Below are 14,877 nucleotides of genomic sequence, written 5' to 3' on the forward strand. Positions count from 1 at the left end.
AAACCCACTGTAATCAAGACAGCACTGATGTACCCTAACCTATGCAAGTCTGATCTATATAGACTCTGATCAAGGGGCCTCCTTTCCACTGGTCTGCAATTCTCCTCATGCAAATCCACCAGAACTTGTAGAGCATGAACTACACAGTTGTGCAGATAAAAATCCACCTTTCCTTGAGGCGAGCGCTCTTGTTCTGACTGACGAAGGTCGCTGTCCTTTTCATGAGGAATCACCCTTCCATTTCTCCCCAGACCCTGACAAACTCCTTCCCCCCCCCCATAAGATGAGCAAAGGCGGCCTCTACAGAATTCCTGCCCTGAGTAATGCCTTTCTGTCTGAAATTGGCATGGGATCTTGGCCAACACCATCCTCCTCCTCTTCCATGTTTTCTTGTTCCACCTTGGACACAGGCCCAAGCCCACGGACCTGCCCATTGCTCTCCTGGCCCTGACCCACCTGCTGTTGCTGACCGTCATGGGCTTCATAGCTACAGATGTATTTATGTCTCTCTGGAGATTCTGGGACGACATCACCTGTGAAGCCGTCATCTACCTGCACAGGCTGATGAGGGGCTTCTCCATTTGCACATCCTGCATGCTGAGTGTCTTGCAGGCCATCACCCTATGCCCCAGGGGCTCCCCCTTGGCAAAGTTCAAACCCAGGTCCCCACAGGACAGCCTGAGACCCCTCCTTTTCCTGTGTGTCTTGTACATGTCCATTAGCAGCCACCACTTAGTCTCCAACGTCGCCACCCCCAATTGGACCTCAGGGTATCTGATGTATGCCACCAAATCCTATTCCATTTGGCCCATCAGTTACTGGATCCGGCAGATGGTGTCCACCCTGTTTATCTTCCGGGAAGTCTTCCTCATGGGGCTCATGGCCCTCTCCAGTGGGTACATGGTGGCCCTCCTGTGCAGGCATAAGAGGCAGTGCCAGCACCTCCACAGCACCAGCCTGTCACCAAGAGCCTCCCCAGAACTGAGGGCCACCAGGACCATCCTGCTGCTCATGGGACTCTTCATGCTCATGTCTGTGTTGGACTACATCATCTCCTCTTCGAGAATTATATGGAACAATGACCAAATTCTTTATTGCACCCAGATCTTTGTGGCTGATACCTATGCCACAAACAGTCCTTTGGTGTTCATCTGCACTGAAAAATGCATAATTAATTTTTTCAAGTCCCTATGGGGAGGTATTTAAATGCTTAATTATTCAGGCAGGAATACATTCTGGTAAGATCAGCTAATGCCACTGGCTGCAGAACAGTTCATCAGAACATGTATGTATATGCACATATTATGTGTATATATACACCATATAGAACATATGTGATGTGTATGTGTATATATCTATATGTAAATAGCAGATCACAAACACACACACACACACACTCACATACATAAATATATACCCACACACACACACACACATATATATATATATATATATATATATATATATATGTACATGCTCTTTTTGGGGAGGGATACTGGAGATTGAACTCAGAGGCACTCAACCACTGAGCCTCATCTGTAGCCTTATTCTATATTTTATTTAGAGACACGGTCTCAGTGAGTTCCTTAGGGCCTCACTAGGTTGCTGAGGCTGGCCTCAAACTTGCAATCCTCCTGCCTCAGCCTCCCAAACTGCTGGATGACAGTCATGCCCCTCCCCAATGCCCTTTCTGGACATTGTGTTTTGGTAAAATTCTGATATGGAATGTGCTGTTTGCATTTTGCTGATTTATCTCAATACATATAGATGACATAGACATCATGAGTAATGGAACCACATACTGTCACCTGTCACACAAACATTTGCATTTCTGAATGGGTCTTCAAGGGAAAACGGTGAGTTGGATCTCAACTGGGCACAGCCTGGTTTAGCACAGTGTGATACTTGGGTCTGGAATGCCCCATGCCCAGGTGTTGAAGGACTCATGTCCAGCCTGTGGCACTGTGGGGAGGAGTGCTGAGGACCATTGCCAAGTAGGAATGACGCATCGAAATTTCCTTGCCATCGTACCCCATGTTAAATGGACTTGCCTTGGAAATTTGCTGTGACATTGCATGTGTGTTTGAGAAAGTTGACCCTGCTCAAGGACGAGGGTGGATCCAGGTTTAGGGTGTATCCTGCAGGTTTTCGGAAGTATCCTGGTTTAGGATAATTTGGGTTTAGGGCGTTCCCGGTTTAGGACAATCTGGATTTAAGGCAGTTCCAGGTTTAAGGTTATTGCTGCTGGGAATAGGGCGTATCCTGCTGCCTGAGTTCCCATTGAGATCTCATGGAATGGAGAAAGTATTTGGGACGTGAATTGTTTGGCAGAACTTGGATTTCCCCAGAACGTGTGTAGAGGCTGGTGTGAGTTCAGGAATAAAGAATTGCTGTTTAAATCTACAAAGCTGTGAGTGGCTCGTGACCTTGTGCCCAGCCAAGACTGTGGCATTTGGTGGTCTGTACGTGGAATGTCTGAAACTTGGAGGTAAGTGAAATTGCTCGCCCCTGAGGGAAGGCGAGAGAATGGGTGACCATTTCAAAAAAAAATGTGTTCTTGTTTTGATTTATTTCGTTTTTGTTTCAAGCTGCCTATCCCTAGAAATTTCTCAGGCAAACTGGGAAAAATGGTTGGCTCAAGGTTTGAAGTTTGTCCGCCCTGAGGAAGAGAAATTTGATACAACGATTTTTTATTCAGTTTTTGTTTCATTCAGTTTCGGTTTTGTTTTGTGTTATCTTATTGGGTTGCATTATCTTTATAGTAGATTAGAAATTAGTAAAAAACAAACCGAAAAGGTGTTAAGTAAATTGTTGGAGGTTCAGACCATGGAGAAAGACATTTTAGATCAGCAAAAGAGAAGGTCTCTCGAGCTAGTCAGACAGAGGAAGAAAATTTAAAGGAAAAGGGGTTATTAGGAAAAAGGCCACAACAGGAGGCTGTTACTAACTCTGTTTTATTACCAGAGGGTGTAATTCAACCAACAGCCCCACCGATGGAGACAGCTGAGTGGCCCTCAAACCCCGTAGTTGATAAGTGGGATCCTGAGACAGGACCTCAAAGACTAGCATGCCCTGTACTTGAACAACTAGGAGGGCAATGAATTCACCATGCTTTAGATTTTAAAACAATGAAGCAGTTAAAGGAGGTTGTAACAACCCATGGTCCCCAAGCTCCCTTCACGGTAAGCATGGTCGAGTCCATTACTAACTTGGACATGACGCCAGCAGATTGGGCTAGCATGTGTAAATCTGTGCTCAATGGAGGACAATATTTGTTATGGAAGGTTGCCAATGAGGAATTTTGCATGGAGACAGCTAGGCGAAATGCAGCAGCCGGTTACCCTCAAAGAAATCTAGATATGTTGTTAGGAAAAGGACCTTATGAGGGTCAACGGCAACAAATTGAATATGATCCTGCTATATATGCAAAAATTGCTGCAGATGGAGTTAGGGCATGGAAGACTTTACAAGGACATGGAGATTTATACGGTCAGCTATCTAAGGTAATACAGAGAGCTAATGAACCTTACGCTGACTTTGTAGATAGGCTTATTCAAACAGCTGCCAAAATTTGGGGGGATTCAGAACAACAATGCCATTAATAAAACAACTGGCTTATGACCAAGCAAATAGTTGCTGCAGAGAGGTTATTAGACCATGGAGACATGAAGATTTAAACACATATATTAAATTATGTAGAGATATTAATGAACAAGGGCAAGTCTTAGCAGCTGCAGTACAACAGGCTTTAGATGCCAGGCCAAAAACATGCTATAATTGTGAACAAACAGGACATTTTAAAAGGAGTTGCCCCATAGGAGGAGGGTTTAACAAAGCTAGGTATCAAAGGAATAGAATACTGGGTATTTGCCCATGATGCCATAGAGGGAGACATTGGGCTAATGAATGCCGTTCTCAAACCACCATAGAGGGTACTCCCTTATCAAAGAATGGACAAGGACCAGGTATTTACCCATGATATCATGGAGAAAGACATCAGGCTCCATTGCCAAAAAACGGACTGGGGGGCCCAATGCTCCAGGGCCCACAACCACAAATATACGGGGCAGTGGAGGAACCCAGCAATACCATCAGGGTGGTGCCCAAGACACATGGTCCACTAAATCCTTCATCAGACAAACCCAAGGGAGTGCAGGGTTGGACATCTGCGCCTCTGCCAGAGCAGTACTAACTCCAGAGATGGGAGTTCAAATAATTCCTACAGGAGTAAAAGGACCTCTTCCCCAAGGAACAATAGGCTTATTATTGGGACATAGTTAATCTACATTAAAAGGACTTATGATAAGTCCTGGGGTAATCGATCCCGATTATGTAGGTGAAATAAAAATTATTCAAATTGATGAGTTAGCTAATGAGTTAAATACTTGGGCAATAATCATGTGTAAATCTAATGTTTCATTTGATAATCATTTACCATCTAATCCTTTGTTGTCTTTTTGGTCTAAGCATCCTGTAGTTTTTCCTAAAATGACAAGAAAAACACCTATCATGAATGTTCCAAATATATTCACTGATGGGTCTAATAATGGTACAGCAGCAGTAGTTACCCCTGATCAAACTTTTACATTTTTAGTACCCAAACAATCAGCTCAAAAGGTAGAGCTTAATGCAGTTTTACAAGCTTTTGTGATGTTCAAAGATTCTGTATTTAATTTATTTTCTGATAGTCAATATATAGTTAATGCTATTATATCCCTTGAAGATGCTGGTAGGATTTCCCCTTCCTCTACCGTTTTCTCTTTGTTTTCCAATATACAAAGTCTAATCTGGGACAGAAAAGATCCATTCTTTATAGGACATATTAGGGCACATACAGGATTGCCTGGAGCCCTTAGCTTGGGCAATGATTTAGCAGATAAAACGACACATGACATACATATTTTCTCTACACTAGAAGAAGCTACAAATTTTCATAAAAGGTTTCATGTTAATGCTAATACTTTACAAAAGTGTTTTAAAATAACTAAGGAACAAGCCAGACATATACTAAAACAGTGTCAAAATTGTGTGACCTTTTTACCACAAGTTAATCTTGGAGCCAATCCTAGAGGACTGATACCTAACCATATTTGGCAGATGGACGTCACACACTTGCCAGATTTGGAAAATTAAAGTATTTACATGTTACAGTTGATACTTCTTCCGGATTTTTGATGGGCTCCCTTCATGCCAGAGCAAAAAACTAAAGATGTTATAGCTCATTGCTTACAAAATTGTGCCACTGTGGGTGTTCCTAAACAGTTAAAAACAGATAATGGTCCTGGTTATACTTCTACCTCTTTTAAACAATTTTGCACATCATTTGGTATTACTCACATAACAGGAATTCCATACAATCCACAGGGACAAGGCATAGTTGAAAGAGCTCATCAAACTATTAAAACGTACCTATTAAAGCAAAAAGAGGGAATTGGAAAGGGGTATATATCCCCCAAAGATAAACTTAAAATAACCCTTTTTACTCTAAACTTTCTAAATTTGGATTCATCAGGACTTAGTGCTGCGGAAAGACATATGTATCCAAAAAATGTACATAAGCCTAAGGTACTTTGGAAAGATATTCTAACAGGACAATGGAAAGGTCCTGACCCAGTGATTGTCTGGAGTCAGGGCTCCATTTGTGTTTTGCCACAGGGAGAACAGCAGCCGATTTGGATTCCAGAGAGATTAACTAAAGCAATTTCTACAGAAAAAGAAGATGATTTGACTCAAATCCATAACAGCTGATATCCAGAGCTCCAGCTTGGCTATTCTTACATCTGCAACAGTGATTAACCAGGGTGCTATTTTCAATATCTATTTTATTATTGCATTTTTTCCACATCATAAAGTTCTATTTTATTTTTGAGCTCATATAAACCTAGGTTAATGTTTTTCTGATCAGTTTTATTTTTTGACTGTGGAGTTTTTAAACATTGCAATGGAGATTTCACCTAGGTAAAGCTATGAGGCCTTTATTGTCCTATGTGTTGTATGTTATGTGCACACTTCTGTTTTGTGTTGTGTGTCTGTATGTGTGTAGGTCCATATTTCATATATGGGAGCACTCATAAAAAAATGGATCCAATTTTTTTTTTATTCAAGTGATTTAAATGGTTTAATTTAATTTAGGTAAACAGCTGTTAAGGATTGTTTTTAAAGGTGGTTAACACATCTGTTTGCTTACTATTTAAATTAGATAAACAGCTGTTAAGGATTGTTTTTAAAGGTGGTTAACAGATCTGTTTGTTTACTTTCACCTTTCCTTTTCATTACATTTAATAATTCTGTTAAGGATAATGTCTCTTTAGCATCTTTGCCAGAATTCCCATCTCCATCCAAGTGCCGGTGAAGACTAAGATAAAACCAAACTACAGCTTCTATGATAGCTATCACAGTAAACTGTATAAACTAATGCATCAATGAATATAACTCAACAAGTAATGCTCAATCAAGGACTCAATTTACTTTGGGAGGAAATGGACATATTGATAGACTCCTCCACTTTGAATTGCTTGCAGAACTTGCCTGGACTGTATATCACTTGTATGCATTGTGAACTATCGTTTGGTGCAGTGAATTGTGGTAGTGCTGGCATATCTTTGCTGATGGAGTCACCAGTGATGCAATTTCCTTGCCAGTGCACCCCATGTTAATTGTGGTAGTGCTGGCATATCTTTGCTGATGGTGTCACCAGTGATGCAATTTTTCCAAAGGAGCCGTCAATTGGCTTGGTGTTGTGGAATTTCTGTATCCTCCTCCCTTCTACTAGTGACGGTCTAAAATTTGGTGGCCAACAGAGGTGAGGCAAGAACCTCACCCCCCCCACTGGTGCATAGGCCTATCCACAAGTATGGCTGAATGCTGGACCGGTAGTCAGTGACGGGTTGATCTGATTGCAGTGGTATCAATTTAAGACAGGAGGCTGACGCCTAGAGGTCCGTTTTCCCATGATGGGTAAGAACCATATGTTGAATTGGACAACCTAACAGGCACGATCCTTAAGTCACATTGCTTGTTGTTTAATTAATCAGAAGTGGGGAGATGCTGAGGGCCATTGCCAAGTAGGAATGACGCATCGGGATTTCCTTGCCAGCGTACCCCATGTTAAATGGACTTGCCTTGGAAATTTGCTGTGACATTGCATGTGTGTTTGAGAAAAGTGACCCTGCTCAAGGACGAGGGTGAATCCAGGTTTAGGGTGTATCCTGCAGGTTTTTGGAAGTATCCTGGTTTAGGATAATTTGGGTTTAGGGTGTTCCTGGTTTAGGACAATCTGGATTTAAGGCAGTTCCAGATTTAAGGTTATTGCTGCTGGAATAGGGCGTATCCTGCTGCCTGAGTTCCCATTGAGTTCTCATGGGAGAAAGTATTTGGGACGTGAATTGTTTGGCAGAACTTGGATTTCCCCAGAACGTGTGTAGAGGCTGGTGTGAGTTCAGGAATAAAGAATTGCTGTTTGAATCTACAAAGCTGTGAGTGGCTCGTGATCTTGTGCCCAGCCAAGACTGTGGCAGAGGAGAGGAGACCTTTAGGATGTGAGGCCTATTGGGAGGAACATAGATCATTGAAGGCTTGTGCTTGAAGCAAATACTGGACCCTGGACCCTCCCTGTCTCCCTTCTGCTTTCTGGATACCATGAGGAAAGCAACCGTGTCCCACCCCACGCTCCCCACCATGATGGACATCGATACCACAGACCCAAAGCAACAGAGCCAAGTGGCCATAGACTGCAACCTCTGTAATTGTGAACCAAAATAAAAGAATATTTCCTCCTTTTAAGTTGCTGATCTCTCTGGTATTTTTCACAGACATGAAAAATTAACCAAAAAGTTTCTGCCCAGTAGTGGTATACAGGAAGTGGTCCTTTCTGTGACTCTACCAGATCATGTGGTTCAAAAGCCCTTGCAATTGGTTTATGAAAGAAATTTGGAAGAGTTTGGCAGAGCAGGCTAGGGAAAGTCTAGAATTCTACAGGCAGAGCTTCACAGGTGATCATTGTGTGAGCTCAAAACCAAACTGGCACTGATGGGTGTGCGGACAGTAAAGACTGTGTTCATGAGGCCTCAGATAGGAGTGAGAGTTCTTCTGGGGATCAGGACGGGCCTGTTGAGAGCCACAGCCAAAGGGGCCCCAGCAAACTTCCAGCTGCCTGCAAACTTCCAGCTGCCAGCTGATGATTGGCTCACAGCAGCCCCAGTAAACTTCTAGCTGCCAACTGATTGGCTCCTCTTCGATGATGCTCATTGGGATGTTTCCCCACCCTTTCAGACCACGGAGCTACTCATTGGGGGAATTTTTTGGCTCCACCCACATGACCCAGCTAATCGGCCTCAAGAGCTGGGGGAGGTTTAGAGGCTTGTGAGAAGCCAGTGGTAGCAGTTGGGCTCTGAGGGTTTTCCTGAGGAGCTGTGTGGTGCCCTGTGTTCTAAAAAATAAAGTTTGTTTCTTTTGACAAATGGCTCTTGAATTGTGCCCGGCCAGACTGGGGCACGGGCCCCCTGTGAAATTCTGGAAAAGAACATGTTCACATTTGGCTCACGCTCCCAAGACTGTGTGGGAGGCTGAGTTTAAAGGTGTTGGGGTCATTAACTGGCAGAGGACATTTCTAGGTAACACAAGCATTCAGGCTGTGGCCTGAGCACTGCTGGCTTCTTCATGCCAGATTCATGATGAGGATTGGAAGCCAAACAAAAAAGCAGATCAGAAAGATATGGAAGCCTCCACTGTTTGGTCAGAAAGGAAGCTCTTGTAGAGTCCTGTCAAGGAGGAGAGGGTCACTAATGAGATGTCACTATTTTAAAAGAAGCCGAGTACTTTGCACAAGGACGGTAAGAAAGATGCTTTGAGGGTCTATCAGAAATCAGCAAGAAGCCATCCATGGCAGGCTCAGAGGTGTCAACTTTTCAAAGAAGACTCTCCTTGGAGAAGAAACTGCAGGTGCACTGTTCGTACAATGCTGCTTAGTGTGCACAACGTCAGAGTCCTCACTAGTAGCGGAAGAGGTGGACGCAGCTGTGTGAGGGGAGCAGGGCTGCCGAGGGGGTCTCAGGAGGGCAGAGATGCCAGGGATGAGGGCTGCCTGCTAAGGGCTGCCTGCCCAGAGGCCTGTGTGCTGCACCTAGGAGGGTCATTGTAAGGAGACCCTTAAGCCCTTTGGAGATCACACGTGCCCTGGGCAGGGAGTTGAAGATCTAGTGTTTGCTCTGCTTTTGTTTTCTGAGCTTTGGAGGTCCTACCAGAAAACCTACATGTACCCATGTCCTTCTACAGTTTCAGGTCCTACGTGTTGGTCTTTGACCCATCTTAGTGTGATTCCAGGATGGCTTGGGAGAGAGCAGGTCGCTTTTCAGTCTACCATGTTAATCCAGTGTTTCTGGTACAATCACATTTGAGCTCTTCTTTTCCTGCTTGTATCCCTTTAATTTCCTTTTCGTGCCTAATTGCTCTGACTAGCATTTCAAGGACTGTGTGTTAAATAGGCGTGGTGAAGGTGGGCATTCGTGCCTTGCTCCTGCCTTAAGAAGAGATGCTTTCAGTTTTCTCCATTCACAATTGGCTTGGGTTTTTCATACGCAGTCTTTACATTATGAGAGATCTTCCTTCTATCTCTAAATTTTCTGACATGAATGGGTGCTGTACTTTGTTAAATGCTTTTTCTGCATTTATTGAGATAATCATGTGATGATTGTCTTTAAGTCTTTTGATGTGGTGAGTCACATTGATTGATTTCTGTATGTTGAGCCAACCTTACATCCCTGGGATGAACCCCACTTGATCTTGGTGTGCTCTATCTTTCATGTGTTTTCGTATGCAGTTGGCCAATATTTTTTTTTAAGAATGTTTACATCTGTGTTCATGAAAGATATTGGTTGAAAGCTTCCTTTCCCTAAAGGGTCTTTGTCTGCTTTTGGCTTTAGGGTGATACTAGTTTCAGAATTCCCTGAAAATACTCCATGATTTTTTAATATTTTTATCGTTGGTTGATGGACTTTCATTTTATTTACTTATTTACATGTGGTGCTGAGAATTACATTGGCATATGCTATCAGTGCTATCACCTGTTTTCTATGTTATTTAGCCCTATATAAATAAACAGAGAAGTAATCATGTTCCCTGTCTCCACTTTATTAAGTATGCTCAGCTTTGTTTCTCTCATCTTCCTGAAAAAAATGGATTGCTCATTGATATCTGACTTTCTAAACATTGAAAAATTAAAAAGTGATTTTGTATAAACCTGAAAGTAACAGGGGCGACCTTATATTACCACAACCATGTGTTGTAATTTCTCATGAAATCTTCCTTGTCCTACATTTCGTCTCACAAATTAAAAATGAATGGTGCCTCTCCACATTGTGTGTTCTGCCCAGTAGCCAATTTTGAGTGAGAGGGTAGTGGTCCTGTGTCTCCTTCACATGAAAAGACAAGTGACCCTGATAGTGGCTTCTTTTTCCTTGCCCCCTAAAGATCTGGGAATATAATTTTCAATACTTGAGCAGGAAGAATATATGGTCCATTCATCTGGGCTCTTTTTTTTATTCATTTTAAAATTCTCCTTCCCATTTCCCTAAGAATCTTTGTGTCTGATTGGCATTTTGTTACAGAGAATATTTGGAAAAGTTTATCCTCATTCTATTCAGGTGCCTATGCTCACATTTATTTTTTAAGTTCATATTTGCATGCAAATGCAGTTACATAACAAATGTGAACCTATCTCCTTTCCTTCCTCTTTAAGCAAATTGAACTTGATTCATGTGATTATTGACCTCATCAGGGAAACAGATCCTCCTGCAGGTATGTTTGGGTTTCCCAGTAAGGACAGCTTAGTGTCTGTGATGAAGCTCCTTTGGAGTTTCTTGTTGCTGTTAGAAAAGTAACTTACCTTATACTGAACCTGAAGACATATTTCAAACTATTGTTATTGTGTAGTCGCAGCTGGGAACATTGAGCTTTACTGAAATCTTTACAATTTATGGGAACAATGGGTGATCATCAACCAGATGTTTCAGGAATAGCCATCACTCATTTACCCAAATATTCTACAGGCTTTTCTCATTCATATTCCTGTAGCTTGTACATTTCACAGTGGCTTTTCACATAGCATAGCACCTGGCTGGTAGTGGTTGTGCTCTCCCTGATGTGCAAGATGATTCTCCCTAGTGCTCTTCATAGTTTCCCAGCTAGAACTGTGATGCAAAGTACAGCTTGTTGCCCAATTTCCCCTCAGTCCCAAACTCACATGAAGCAGGACCAGTCCCCCTCCCAGAACTCAATTTTTAATCTTTAGTTAACATACAGTAGGTGATGGGAGCAGGGGGGAGGCTTAAGTACATGGAAAAGACAAAACAAATTATGCCCCTTTGTTGCTGCTGTTATTATATTATTATTATTATTATTATTATTATTATTATTATTATTATTGTTGTTGTTATCATTATTATTTTCATACCAAGATTTGAACCTAAGTGTACTTAACCACGGAGCCACATCCTTAATCTTTTAATATTTTATTTAGAGAGGGCTCTTGCTATAAGGCTTAGGTCCTAAGTTGCTGAGGCTAGCCTCAAAAATGCAATTCTCTTCCCTCAGACTCCCAAGCTATGAGGATTACAGATATGCACCATGATGCCCAACCCATGTTACTTTCCCTGTGATTTATGTCCCCCTCTGTGGACTGTCCAGTATTTCTTAGGATAGTTTGTGCCGCGTCCGGCAGAAATGGACCGAGTCCGGCGGGAGACGTCGGGGTTAAAAGATTTCACAGGACACCAAGGTTCTTCATCCAGGGAGAGTCTCTCTTTATTATCTCAGCTCATACTTATATATTTCTTTCAGACAGAATGGAAAGTTACTGGTAGGCGGAAGCAAGGACGGAGGGGGGCAGGTGGTCCTTGTCGACTCATACTAAGCCTTCAACCAGGAGCCTTATCAGACCCAAGCAGGTCAGGACGTTCCCACATGACCATTATAGGCTGAATATGAAAACAGACACCACAAATCTTTCAAGGCCTTGGGAGCTGGCCTCTTTGACGGGCACAACAAGAAACCAGGGCCGGCACCAAGCCCCGGGGGCCAGGGGGGATCCGAGCCAGCAGTTCCCCCTCTTTTGTTTGTTGCACGTCAAAGGGAATCAAGTAGCCCCTGTCTTAGGTCGTTCACTGCCCTTACAGTGCTTACCCGTCTCTGGGGAGGCCCCATTCCCCTGTCTTAGGTTGCAGTGCAAGCGTGAAAGTTGCCCGTCTCTGGGTACTACAAGATCAGCTCGTTGTTACCAAGGCATTAATGGTAGCGATCCAGCCAGTCATTATTGGGTCTCTAATTGGTTCCGGTTCGACAAGGCATAGAGTCAGAGGAGAAGAATAATAAAAATAAAGAAGAAAAAGGGGCAAAAGGAGAAAGGCATGAAGCAGGGATCATTGTAGAAAAATCATCTTCGAATTGGTCGGAGACAAACTTCAGCAAGATCATCCTTGGTTTGTAGGCGTTGATAATGGACCTGTATTGGCTTAGAAGTCAGAATGTTAATTTGATCTTTAATAAATTGTGTCACTCTCTTAACTAGGCAGGGGCCTACAGCAGCTATAAGGAGGAGACCGAAAAGCGGTCCCATTACAGTGGATATCAAAGGAGTTAACCATGGGGTATTTTTAAACCATTGTTCAAACCATCCTTGTTGTGCTTCAAACTCTTTTTGTCTTTTAGCCAATCTTTCCTTGACCTTTTCCATAGTTTCACGGACTACCCCAGTATGATCTAAATAAAAGCAACACTGTTCCTTTAAAGCTACACATAGTCCTCCTTCCCTTAGGAACAATAAATCTAGTCCCCTCCTATTTTGTAACACAACTTCTGAGAGGGAGGTGAGGGACTTTTCCAAGGCGGTAATTGACTTGGCCATGGCTGTTAAATCCTCATTCATAGCCATTTGTAAATTTAGTAATTGACCTCCCTGGACATAGGCGGCTGTCCCGGTTCCTATTCCAGTTGCTATTCCGCCTATGCCCAATAGGAGGGCAATAGTCATAGTTATTGGTTCTCTGGGGAGCCGAGTATGTCCCTCAAGGTGTCCCAGGACATAGTCTGATCCATGATAAGATATCCTCGGCCATAATTGTATCAGCACACAGAAATCAGTAGTTGTATTTAGGACTGCCATGGAAACACAGGGAGTTAACCCAGTAATGCAAGCAAATTAGGACCCTTTGGGACCCCACAAATAATCAGATTGGGATTGATTTATTAGTCGGGTGATGTTGCAGAGATGGCACCTTTCCCAAGCAAACCTCTTGTCCCATGACCTCCGTGATAGTTAACTTATAGCTGGGCAGAGAATAACATTTGGGATCTGCAGTGGTATTAGAGGATAATTTAGACAGTATTGCTACCCCTTCATAATAGGGCGGCCTGGAGGTCAAGCATAGCCAGCAATCTTGGGTCCTGTTAGGATTAGTGGCATTGAGAGCGAAAAAAGCTCCTCGGACCAAATTAAGAAGACGATCTCCAGTTCCAGGGTGTATGGGCTCAGGGGTATAATCAAAGGTTTGATAGCCCATAGTTATTGTTTGACCGCTGGGGGAAGGTTTTACTGTTGGGGCTATGGGCTGCTTGGGTCCAGATGGGGCCTTTTGGTCTCCGAGCACCTGATTAGGTCCTATTAGACTTCCAGTAGGCTGTTCTATGGTCAATTTGAGCCAAAAAAGCAGGCCAGGATTGTACTGTCCGGGGGTGTAAATACGCAGCCCCCAGAGATATCCTTGAGTCCAATCTGGTTGTTGTTTTCCATTGGAAGTAAACTGAATAGTAATATTTGATTCTCCCTCTATTGTTTGCCAGAAGTGGGCATAGTCATTCCTGGGTGAATTCTTAAGACAATACCCATTACTAAAGGTTTCACATCCCCACGAGGCACAATAATAGGCCTTAGGTCCCTGGCAGCATCTATATATTTCCCCCTCCTTTATTTTTTGTAGATAAATTTTTAAATGTTGATGGGCTCGTTCCACAATTGCTTGTCCCTGGGGGTTATAAGGAATACCTGTTTTGTGTTCAATCTCCCATTGGGTGCAGAACCGTTGAACTGTTTGGCTTATATATGTGGGTCCATTGTCTGTTTTGAGACAACGTGGACTGCCCATGCAAGAGAAAGCTTTTAAGAGATGTCCAATAACATCTTTGGCCTTTTCCCCAGTGTGTAATGTAACAAAGATATAGCCAAAGTATGTATCAATAGAAACATGTACAAAAGACAGCTTACCAAAACTAGGGAAGTGGGTAACATCAGTTTGCCAGATATCATTGGGGTGTAAGCCTCTAGGGTTAACACCCAAACTGGGAAAATGAAGAAATGGAGCACATACTGGGCATAGGGAAACAATTTGTAAAGCTTGATCACGCGAGCATCCTGTGCGGAAGCGTAAAGATTGTGCATTTAGATGGAATTTAGCATGGAGTTGTGAGGCCTCATCATACTTGGTTATGGTGTATACTAGGCCCATATTATGAGTGGCGGCATCTGCTTTAGCATTACCCTCCGCCAGAGGCCCAGGGAGCTCTGAGTGTCCTCGGATATGTCCAATGAATAAAGGATCTCGTCTAGCCCAAACAAGGAGCTGAACCGTTTGTAATTGTTCCATGATAGTAGATTGCCTGCCAATATAAGGGGCTGTTTCAATAACTGAGGCTAAATTAGCAACATAGAGACTATCAGTATACACATTAAGTGGGATGGAATTGTATAGTTTAAGGGCTATAATTAGAGCCTCAACTTCTGATCTTTGGGCAGACAGTTTAGGAACAGGGTGTCGAATTACTTGAGATCCATCAAAAACAACAGCAAACCCCCCTTTTGCTCCGTCTGTATAAACAGTCTGAGCTCCC

General features: G+C 42.9%; 1 pseudogene across 1 annotated transcript in view; it reads left to right on the forward strand.

Annotated features, from left to right (window-relative positions):
- Positions 1 to 283: 283 nt before the first annotated feature.
- Positions 284 to 14,877, forward strand: part of LOC308640471 (vomeronasal type-1 receptor 94-like) — a 35,658-nt pseudogene continuing 21,064 nt past the window's right edge. Inside the window, exon 1 of the transcript in view lies at positions 284 to 1,198. The product of the transcript in view is annotated as a vomeronasal type-1 receptor 94-like (transcript). The remainder of the gene's footprint in view (positions 1,199 to 14,877) is intronic.

This window comes from Spermophilus citellus (genome assembly GCF_964194105.1).
Source record: "Spermophilus citellus genome assembly, contig: SCAFFOLD_383, whole genome shotgun sequence".
Classification (NCBI taxonomy): Eukaryota; Metazoa; Chordata; class Mammalia; order Rodentia; family Sciuridae; genus Spermophilus; species Spermophilus citellus.